General features: G+C 46.3%; 1 protein-coding gene and 1 long non-coding RNA gene across 3 annotated transcripts in view; both read right to left on the reverse strand.

Moving 5' to 3' along the window:
- Positions 1-3,433, reverse strand: part of P4HA1 (prolyl 4-hydroxylase, alpha polypeptide I) — a 44,062-nt gene extending 40,629 nt beyond the window's left edge. Inside the window, exon 1 of one of the 2 annotated variants that reach the window (XM_014940456.1) lies at positions 3,341-3,433. The gene's annotated coding sequence lies outside the window, so the exon portion shown is untranslated. The remainder of the gene's footprint in view (positions 1-3,340) is intronic. The other variant, XM_014940461.1, reaches the window with a different exon arrangement.
- A 5,613-nt stretch (positions 3,434-9,046) lies between these two features.
- LOC106887064 lies at positions 9,047-10,767 on the reverse strand. Its single transcript, XR_001411791.1, has 4 exons — positions 10,643-10,767; positions 9,901-10,137; positions 9,510-9,547; positions 9,047-9,097 (listed from the first exon to the last, which is right to left on the reverse strand). It is a non-coding gene; the product is annotated as an uncharacterized LOC106887064 (long non-coding RNA).
- Between the last annotated feature and the right edge of the window lie 220 nt (positions 10,768-10,987).

The following is a 10,987-nucleotide window of genomic DNA, read 5'->3' on the forward strand; positions in this document are numbered from 1 at the left end:
CGCCCCGCACTGCGCAGGCGTCGCCCCTCCACGTGGGCGCGCGGCCCCGCGGGGGGGGGGCGCCCCCTCGCTCCCTCCCCCCCTCCCTCGCCTTTGGTTCTTCAGTCACAGCGGGATAAGAAATGGGGTGAAAAAGGAGCAGGCTAACCAAAACCCTGAGAAGCACAAAGCCAAAAGTGGCGATTTTTTTTTTTTTTTTTTGAGGAAAAGTTCCCACCCAGGCACTCTATTTTTAGGGTTTTTTGGCTTTAACGCCCATCAATTTTGGTTTAATTTGGCCCCACAGCTGGTGGCCCCTCCGGGGACATCTCAGGGCAGGGTTCCTGCGCCACCACCCACACAGCCCCGTGCTGCCCCTTGTCTCCTCTGGGTGAAGATGGTCTCCATGGTGGTGGTACCTTCATCATGAGGAGTTCCCAAAGCAGCCTCCTGTCACAGAAGGACGTGGAGCTGCTTGGACATGTCTTGCCTTGACAGATCGACGCTGACCATTCCTTATTTTGTAGGACTTCATAAATAAAAGAACTTGGTTGTTCATTGTAGTTACAATCATAGGATGGTTAGAGTTGGAAGGGACCTTCAAGATCATCCAGTTCCAACCCCCTGCCCTGGGCAGGGACACCTCCCACCAGACCAGGTTGCTCCAAGCCCCATCCAGCCTGGCCTTGAACCCCTCCAGGGATGGGGCAGCCACAGCTTCTCTGGGCAACCTGGGCCAGGGTCTTACCACCCTCACAGCAAAGAATTTCTTCCTCAGATCTCATCTCAATCTCCCCTCTTTTTATTTATACCCCTCGTCCCATCACTACAAGCCCTTCTAAAAAGTCCCTCCCCAGCTCTCCTGCAGCCCCCTTCAGATACTAGAAAGCTGCTATAAAATCTCCGCAGATTCTTCTCTTCTCCTCTCCTCCAGCAAATAAGTTACAGTCACAGACACTCAAAAGCACTTTTTCCTTTCTTTTTAGATGTAAGCTTCAAATAAAGAATCATCTCCTTACTCACCTGTGCAGCCCGTCATCTTCCTTTGGTTGAGAGAGAACATTTTTGGCCACCCCTAGCTGGAAAGCTTTCACAGCAACAGAGTGTTGGCAAAGACACAGGAGGGGTCAAATCCCCTTCTAACACATGCTCTTTAGGGGGGTTACTTTCGTCCTGCTTTCTCTCATGAAACCCCACCTGGAGTCCTGTGTCCAGCTCTGGGGCCCCCAACATAAGGACATGGATCTGCTGGAGCAGATCCAGATGAGGCCACAAAAATGATCAGGGGTTGGAGCCCCTCTGCTGTGAGGACAGGCTGAGAGAGTTGGAGAAGAGAAGGCTCCGGGGAGACCTTAGAGCCCTTTCCAGTCCCTAAAGGGGCTCCAGGAGAGATGGGGAGGGACTCTGGATCAGGGAGGGGAGCCATAGGATGAGGGGGAATGGTTTTTAACTGGAAAAAGGGAGATTTAGGTTAGATACTAGGAAGAAATTCTTTGCTGTGAGGGTGGTGAGAGCCTGGCCCAGGTTGCCCAGAGAAGCTGTAGCTGCCCCATCCCTGGAGGGGTTCAAGGCCAGGCTGGATGGGGCTTGGAGCAACCTGGTCTGGTGGGAGGTGTCCCTGCCCAGGGCAGGGGGTTGGGAACTGGATGATCTTTAAGGTCCCTTCCAACTCTGACCATTCTATGATGAAAAGCACCTCAGTCATAAGAGCTAACTGGAGACTGCAGCGTGATCCATAACCGAGATTACTCCCTGTCCCTAAGCTGTCATCTCAGCTTCCATTCCCTCAGCAATGCCTTTTAAAGAGCAACCACCACAACATCGGGTGTTACTCCCCACGGTGGGGAAGACCACGAGACACCACATCTCTCATATGAGAAGCAAACAACGACTTTAAGTGAATTTAGTCATTTCTCGTCCAGATGTTGACACAGACGTGTCCACATAGCCAACTACATCGCCAGTGTTGCGGCGCCAGAGCAGGAAGAAGGCCAGCTTTTAGGGGAACTGTCAGTCAAAAAAATAAATAAGCCTTCCTCTCCTCTCCTTTTGGTTGTCTTCCAACAGAAATACAACTCTTACAACTAGCAGGAAACAGCGGAGTGATAGCCAAGCTTCTAGCTGAGGCATCCAGTTAAAGCCCCGTTATCCAACGAGCCCGTAGTCTCTAGCCAGAGATTTAACAGCAGCTTCTAGAGATTTGGCAAAACCTCACACACGGCAGGGGCATTCAGATCCTTTCTAGCGAGTTCCACTCCTTTCTCCTCGTCTTTTGCACTACTCAGATATTTTTAGAAAGTAGGGGCGACAGCGGTGAACACGACCACCAAGAACTTTATTAGCGTGTTTAGTAGCGGGCTTGCGTGTATTGGTCAGCATGGGGCTGGAGGTGAAGAATTTTCTGTTCAAAGGAGATTTTGGCAGGATTTTGGCATCTACTGAATTTGGGAATTCAGTCAAGAATTGTTTCCAATAGTCACCTCACTCCATGAATATATTTCTGCCCCTTATCAGTGCTTTCTGCCAGTTAGGTAGAGAACATTTACTCATTTTCTCCTGCCTTCCTAAACTCCAGCATAGTCATTGTTGTTCCAGATGCATTAAAAGATTTTTTTTTTTAAATTGCTCTACGCTGGCCTTGTGCATTTCACCTGCTGTCAAATCCTGGTGGGGCTGGGCAGCTTCAGGCAGGCCTTAGCAGAGCAATTCATTACATCAGCACCTTGTTAAGAAACACTAAGAAAAAGTGCACCAGGAATGCTTCTCGAGAGACCACCACAGCAGAACAAGAGGTTTTTGGGAGGCTTTCAGACTTTCTTTAGGATTTGCCAGCTTTAGGAACTGTTTTCTAGCAGAAACACCAACTCCTTTGTAGCCTAACAAGACGTTTCCTTTTCTGAGCAACCCTGTAGAAGCTCTCCACGGGCACTAAGCTGAAGGACACTAAAAAATCCAGGTCCATCTCAAACAAGAACAAAGCACAAGAGGCCTCGTAACACCACAGCTGGAGTGGCTCACACCAACACTTTCTTTTAGCCCATGCTGCCTAGAATAAACGTGTTTGGAGGCTGTGGTGTTAACTTAGGGATGTTCCAAGAACTGATGTGGTCCATCAGGCTCAGTAACCCTCAGTGGAAGTCTCCATTAAGCATTTTTCCTCTCGAGCTAAAGTTTTGCACCCATAACACCCTTTACCCAGCAGTGGCACCATCCCTTGGCCAGGCCATGGAAAAACACCTCTACTTGTTCACTGGGAACGTGGCTCCAGCTAATTAGATTTGATTAACCAGGCTCCTGCATGGGATGAGACAGCAAATGGCTGGTATCTACCCCTTATGCAGGCTAAAGCATCAGAGCCTACCTAGTTCCTTCCTGGGACTATATTCCAAGTCTTCAACCATGCTTGTTGTCCTCTTTGGACTTTTTCCAGTTCTTCAGCATCTTTTTGGAGACAACAGGCGATGACCTGTGTGCAGCGATTTAAAACATGGGTGAATCATCTTAATATCATATTGAAGTAACTTAAAGGTACCTTTTTTAAGCATATTGACAACTTTGTGAAGAGGGGAAGCCTCATCTAGTTTCATACATGTTCATCACGTGGTGCTTGGGTGTCAAGGCCAGTCTGCTCCCAAAATGAAGTCATCACCTGCAGCCAAGAGGCTGGATCCCATATCATCCCTTATTTCATGCAGTGCAGCAAAGCAATGCCAGAATTTGAGGATCTTCCCTGGCCAACAGCAGCAGGGAGGGGAAAAGACAAAACGCACACAGCTGCTACCCCAAATCAGCTGAAATGAGCAAAACCTACTAAAAATGTAGTTGGGATGTTAAGGTGTCCCCTCTACACCTGTGCAAGCGTTAGGAGCACAGAATGTAATCAACAGCATGAAATTAAAACATTTTCTGTCTTTCAAGGTCCCCACCCCGAGTCAGAGAAACTGTAGGAGTCCCTCCTATACAAAATGTAGACAAGTCTAACTTTAGGGCAAGGAAAGATTTGGTTAGTTTGCATCTAAAATTTAATGATAGAGGGAAAGAGTACTCATTAACTTTATTACCTTTAAAGAAGTGGTTTGTCTTTCTCCTTGGTCTCTTCCTAAAAAAAGAAGTGCTTTTTTACCAAGATGTTTCTTGCGGCTCAACCATAAGTTTTCAATGCAAGTTTGCTATTCTTAGGTATTTAAAGCAATTAACACAGTTGTTTTGCAAGCGCCAGCTGTTAGCGATTCTAATGCCTGGGCCTGCTTTCTGGGGGCAGCTGGAAAGACACAAACCAGAGCAGCAAGGAAAGCAAGATTGCTAGCGTAACTGCTATTAGCCTAGAATTACATTTTCCAAGCCACTTTGGCTTGAAAAAATCTTTTACCAATATGAGTATTTTACAAACCCAGATTTAAAAAAAAAAAAAAGTTAAAAAAAATTCTTAGCAATGCAGGACCAAAGATTTACCTATTTTGCAATCTTGCCCATGTAAGAGATCACCAGTATTTGTTGCCATTGCTTTTTCCCTCCTTGCCTGCTTCCTTTTCTTTGCTCGTCTTGCATCAGGAGAGTCTCAGGGATTCACTTCCTCTGGTGGCCTGCCAAAGCTCAAATTAGGGAGCAACAGGAAGCTGTCAGAGATGCATTTATATGGCCAGGCCTCCACGTCGCTCACAGGGTTGCTGCTTGCCCGGAGTACAGTATCTGCAGGGAACAAAGAACAGTTTATAGATGCAACACACACAACTCAGAGCCTGCCTCAAAAACACTTTACGAAGAAGCAACTCAGTGCTAAAGATACAACTGGTATTTGTGCTCTTTAAATTAAATAGTTACATGAATAAATGACGAGGAAGCCTCTGTTCTTTTCAAACTCCATCCCCTGCTTAGGTGCTGCAGAAACATTTAATTGGGTGGCATGCAATCACAAGCAGGTGTATGGACCGTAGAGGAGGCACAAGGAATCTCTCATAGACTGCATGGCTTCCCACCTGTCAGATCGGTCACAAAAGTGACTCTAATCTCATTTTCTCTACATATCTTCCCACAGCACAGAGGCCAGGTATACACAATTGGGCTAATCCATTACTTTTTTCCAGCTGAGTATAGCAATAAGAGGCTAAAGCACTGCACTGCCTTCAAAGGAGTCTTTATGCTGTATCACAGTGCTTTGGCTTTTAATCCTTGGTATGGATAGGGGTGCACTTACCAAATTACTGATGGCTTTGGGCTGAAGAAGGTTGAGATGCTGTCCCAAGATTTGAGTCCAAAGTATCTCCCCCAGCTTGCTTCCCTCTAAAGGCAGTTCTTCGTGCAAGATCCATTTCTGGGGGTGGTTAGGGTCAATAAATCTGTTGGTTTGTTTTAACAGCAGGGTGGATACTTCCCTTAGAGATTATATTTCAATCCTTTATCTTATTAAGGGAAGATGTGTTTTGTCCATTAATCCAATTAGCCTAGTGGATTAATAAGATTGGGCTTGCTCTGTATCAGGAAGCACACAAATAGCAGTCAAGCATAATTAAACATAAACTTGTAAGTAACTCTGGTAACACACCACCCACACAGCCCCGTGCTGCCCCTTGTCTCCTCTGGGTGAAGATGGTCTCCATGGTGGTGGTACCTTCATCATGAGGAGTTCCCAAAGCAGCCTCCTGTCACAGAAGGACGTGGAGCTGCTTGGACATGTCTTGCCTTGACAGATCGACGCTGACCATTCCTTATTTTGTAGGACTTCATAAATAAAAGAACTTGGTTGTTCATTGTAGTTACAATCATAGGATGGTTAGAGTTGGAAGGGACCTTCAAGATCATCCAGTTCCAACCCCCTGCCCTGGGCAGGGACACCTCCCACCAGACCAGGTTGCTCCAAGCCCCATCCAGCCTGGCCTTGAACCCCTCCAGGGATGGGGCAGCCACAGCTTCTCTGGGCAACCTGGGCCAGGGTCTTACCACCCTCACAGCAAAGAATTTCTTCCTCAGATCTCATCTCAATCTCCCCTCTTTTTATTTATACCCCTCGTCCCATCACTACAAGCCCTTCTAAAAAGTCCCTCCCCAGCTCTCCTGCAGCCCCCTTCAGATACTAGAAAGCTGCTATAAAATCTCCGCAGATTCTTCTCTTCTCCTCTCCTCCAGCAAATAAGTTACAGTCACAGACACTCAAAAGCACTTTTTCCTTTCTTTTTAGATGTAAGCTTCAAATAAAGAATCATCTCCTTACTCACCTGTGCAGCCCGTCATCTTCCTTTGGTTGAGAGAGAACATTTTTGGCCACCCCTAGCTGGAAAGCTTTCACAGCAACAGAGTGTTGGCAAAGACACAGGAGGGGTCAAATCCCCTTCTAACACATGCTCTTTAGGGGGGTTACTTTCGTCCTGCTTTCTCTCATGAAACCCCACCTGGAGTCCTGTGTCCAGCTCTGGGGCCCCCAACATAAGGACATGGATCTGCTGGAGCAGATCCAGATGAGGCCACAAAAATGATCAGGGGTTGGAGCCCCTCTGCTGTGAGGACAGGCTGAGAGAGTTGGAGAAGAGAAGGCTCCGGGGAGACCTTAGAGCCCTTTCCAGTCCCTAAAGGGGCTCCAGGAGAGATGGGGAGGGACTCTGGATCAGGGAGGGGAGCCATAGGATGAGGGGGAATGGTTTTTAACTGGAAAAAGGGAGATTTAGGTTAGATACTAGGAAGAAATTCTTTGCTGTGAGGGTGGTGAGAGCCTGGCCCAGGTTGCCCAGAGAAGCTGTAGCTGCCCCATCCCTGGAGGGGTTCAAGGCCAGGCTGGATGGGGCTTGGAGCAACCTGGTCTGGTGGGAGGTGTCCCTGCCCAGGGCAGGGGGGTTGGAACTGGATGATCTTTAAGGTCCCTTCCAACTCTGACCATTCTATGATGAAAAGCACCTCAGTCATAAGAGCTAACTGGAGACTGCAGCGTGATCCATAACCGAGATTACTCCCTGTCCCTAAGCTGTCATCTCAGCTTCCATTCCCTCAGCAATGCCTTTTAAAGAGCAACCACCACAACATCGGGTGTTACTCCCCACGGTGGGGAAGACCACGAGACACCACATCTCTCATATGAGAAGCAAACAACGACTTTAAGTGAATTTAGTCATTTCTCGTCCAGATGTTGACACAGACGTGTCCACATAGCCAACTACATCGCCAGTGTTGCGGCGCCAGAGCAGGAAGAAGGCCAGCTTTTAGGGGAACTGTCAGTCAAAAAAATAAATAAGCCTTTCTCTCCTCTCCTTTTGGTTGTCTTCCAACAGAAATACAACTCTTACAACTAGCAGGAAACAGCGGAGTGATAGCCAAGCTTCTAGCTGAGGCATCCAGTTAAAGCCCCGTTATCCAACGAGCCCGTAGTCTCTAGCCAGAGATTTAACAGCAGCTTCTAGAGATTTGGCAAAACCTCACACACGGCAGGGGCATTCAGATCCTTTCTAGCGAGTTCCACTCCTTTCTCCTCGTCTTTTGCACTACTCAGATATTTTTAGAAAGTAGGGGCGACAGCGGTGAACACGACCACCAAGAACTTGATTAGCGTGTTTAGTAGCGGGCTTGCGTGTATTGGTCAGCATGGGGCTGGAGGTGAAGAATTTTCTGTTCAAAGGAGATTTTGGCAGGATTTTGGCATCTACTGAATTTGGGAATTCAGTCAAGAATTGTTTCCAATAGTCACCTCACTCCATGAATATATTTCTGCCCCTTATCAGTGCTTTCTGCCAGTTAGGTAGAGAACGTTTACTCATTTTCTCCTGCCTTCCTAAACTCCAGCATAGTCATTGTTGTTCCAGATGCATTAAAAGATTTTTTTTTTTAAATTGCTCTACGCTGGCCTTGTGCATTTCACCTGCTGTCAAATCCTGGTGGGGCTGGGCAGCTTCAGGCAGGCCTTAGCAGAGCAATTCATTACATCAGCACCTTGTTAAGAAACACTAAGAAAAAGTGCACCAGGAATGCTTCTCGAGAGACCACCACAGCAGAACAAGAGGTTTTTGGGAGGCTTTCAGACTTTCTTTAGGATTTGCCAGCTTTAGGAACTGTTTTCTAGCAGAAACACCAACTCCTTTGTAGCCTAACAAGACGTTTCCTTTTCTGAGCAACCCTGTAGAAGCTCTCCACGGGCACTAAGCTGAAGGACACTAAAAAATCCAGGTCCATCTCAAACAAGAACAAAGCACAAGAGGCCTCGTAACACCACAGCTGGAGTGGCTCACACCAACACTTTCTTTTAGCCCATGCTGCCTAGAATAAACGTGTTTGGAGGCTGTGGTGTTAACTTAGGGATGTTCCAAGAATTGATGTGGTCCATCAGGCTCAGTAATCATAGAATCATTCAGGTTGGAAGAGACCCTTGGGATCATCGAGTCCAACCATCTACCCTACTCTACAAAGTCCTCCCCTACACCATATCCCTCAGTACCGCATCTAAACGTCCCTTAAACACAGCCAGGGATGGTGACTCTACCGGGATGTTCCAAGAACTGATGTGGTCCATCAGGCTCAGTAACCCTCAGTGGAAGTCTCCATTAAGCATTTTTCCTCTCGAGCTAAAGTTTTGCACCCATAACACCCTTTACCCAGCAGTGGCACCATCCCTAACCCTCAATGGAGGTCTCCATTAAGCACTTTTCCTCTCTTGAGCTAAAGTTTAGTGCCTGCAACACCCTTTACCCAGCAGTGGCACCATCCCTTAGCCAGGCCATGGAAAAACACCTCCACTTGTTCACTGGGAACGTGGCTCCAGCTAATTAGATTTGATTAACCAGGCTCCTGCATGGGATGAGACAGCAAATGGCTGGTATCTACCCCTTATGCAGGCTAAAGCATCAGAGCCTACCTAGTTCCTTCCTGGGACTATATTCCAAGTCTTCAACCATGCTTGTTGTCCTCTTTGGACTTTTTCCAGTTCTTCAGCATCTTTTTGGAGACAACGGGCGATGACCTGCGTGCAGTGATTTAAAACATGGGTGAATCATCTTGATATCATATTGAAGTAACTTAAAGGTACCTTTTTAAAGCATATTGACAACTTTGTGAAGAGGAGAAGCCTCATCTAGTTTCACGCATGTTCATCACGTGGCGCTTGGGTGTCGAGGTGGGTCTGCTCCCAAAATGAAGTCATCACCTGCAACCAAAAGGCTGGATCCCATATCATCCCTTATTTTGTGCAGTGCAGCAAAGCAATGCCAGAATTTGAGGATCTTCCCTGGCCAACAGCAGCAGGGAGGGGAAAAGACAAAACGCACACAGCTGCTACCCCAAATCAGCTGAAATGAGCAAAACCTACTAAAAATGTAGTTGGGATGTTAAGATGTCCCCTCTACACCTGTGCAAGCGTTAGGAGCACAGAATGTAATCAACAGCATGAAATTAAAACATTTTCTGTCTTTCAAGGTCCCCACCCCGAGTCAGAGAAACTGTAGGAGTCCCTCCTATACAAAATGTAGACAAGTCTAACTTTAGGGCAAGGAAAGATTTGGTTAGTTTGCATCTAAAATTTAATGATAGAGGGAAAGAGTACTCATTAACTTTATTACCTTTAAAGAAGTGGTTTGTCTTTCTCCTTGGTCTCTTCCTAAAAAAAGAAGTGCTTTTTTACCAAGATGTTTCTTGCGGCTCAACCATAAGTTTTCAATGCAAGTTTGCTATTCTTAGGTATTTAAAGCAATTAACACAGTTGTTTTGCAAGCGCCAGCTGTTAGCGATTCTAATGCCTGGGCCTGCTTTCTGGGGGCAGCTGGAAAGACACAAACCAGAGCAGCAAGGAAAGCAAGATTGCTAGCGTAACTGCTATTAGCCTAGAATTACATTTTCCAAGCCACTTTGGCTTGAAAAAATCTTTTACCAATATGAGTATTTTACAAACCCAGATTTAAAAAAAAAAAAAAGTTAAAAAAAATTCTTAGCAATGCAGGACCAAAGATTTACCTATTTTGCAATCTTGCCCATGTAAGAGATCACCAGTATTTGTTGCCATTGCTTTTTCCCTCCTTGCCTGCTTCCTTTTCTTTGCTCGTCTTGCATCAGGAGAGTCTCAGGGATTCACTTCCTCTGGTGGCCTGCCAAAGCTCAAATTAGGGAGCAACAGGAAGCTGTCAGAGATGCATTTATATGGCCAGGCCTCCACGTCGCTCACAGGGTTGCTGCTTGCCCGGAGTACAGTATCTGCAGGGAACAAAGAACAGTTTATAGATGCAACACACACAACTCAGAGCCTGCCTCAAAAACACTTTACGAAGAAGCAACTCAGTGCTAAAGATACAACTGGTATTTGTGCTCTTTAAATTAAATAGTTACATGAATAAATGACGAGGAAGCCTCTGTTCTTTTCAAACTCCATCCCCTGCTTAGGTGCTGCAGAAACATTTAATTGGGTGGCATGCAATCACAAGCAGGTGTATGGACCGTAGAGGAGGCACAAGGAATCTCTCATAGACTGCATGGCTTCCCACCTGTCAGATCGGTCACAAAAGTGACTCTAATCTCATTTTCTCTACATATCTTCCCACAGCACAGAGGCCAGGTATACACAATTGGGCTAATCCATTACTTTTTTCCAGCTGAGTATAGCAATAAGAGGCTAAAGCACTGCACTGCCTTCAAAGGAGTCTTTATGCTGTATCACAGTGCTTTGGCTTTTAATCCTTGGTATGGATAGGGGTGCACTTACCAAATTACTGATGGCTTTGGGCTGAAGAAGGTTGAGATGCTGTCCCAAGATTTGAGTCCAAAGTATCTCCCCCAGCTTGCTTCCCTCTAAAGGCAGTTCTTCGTGCAAGATCCATTTCTGGGGGTGGTTAGGGTCAATAAATCTGTTGGTTTGTTTTAACAGCAGGGTGGATACTTCCCTTAGAGATTATATTTCAATCCTTTATCTTATTAAGGGAAGATGTGTTTTGTCCATTAATCCAATTAGCCTAGTGGATTAATAAGATTGGGCTTGCTCTGTATCAGGAAGCACACAAATAGCAGTCAAGCATAATTAAACATAAACTTGTAAGTAACTCTGGTAACA

Source organism: Calidris pugnax, unplaced genomic scaffold (genome assembly GCF_001431845.1).
Source record: "Calidris pugnax isolate Ruff unplaced genomic scaffold, ASM143184v1 scaffold39, whole genome shotgun sequence".
Classification (NCBI taxonomy): Eukaryota; Metazoa; Chordata; class Aves; order Charadriiformes; family Scolopacidae; genus Calidris; species Calidris pugnax.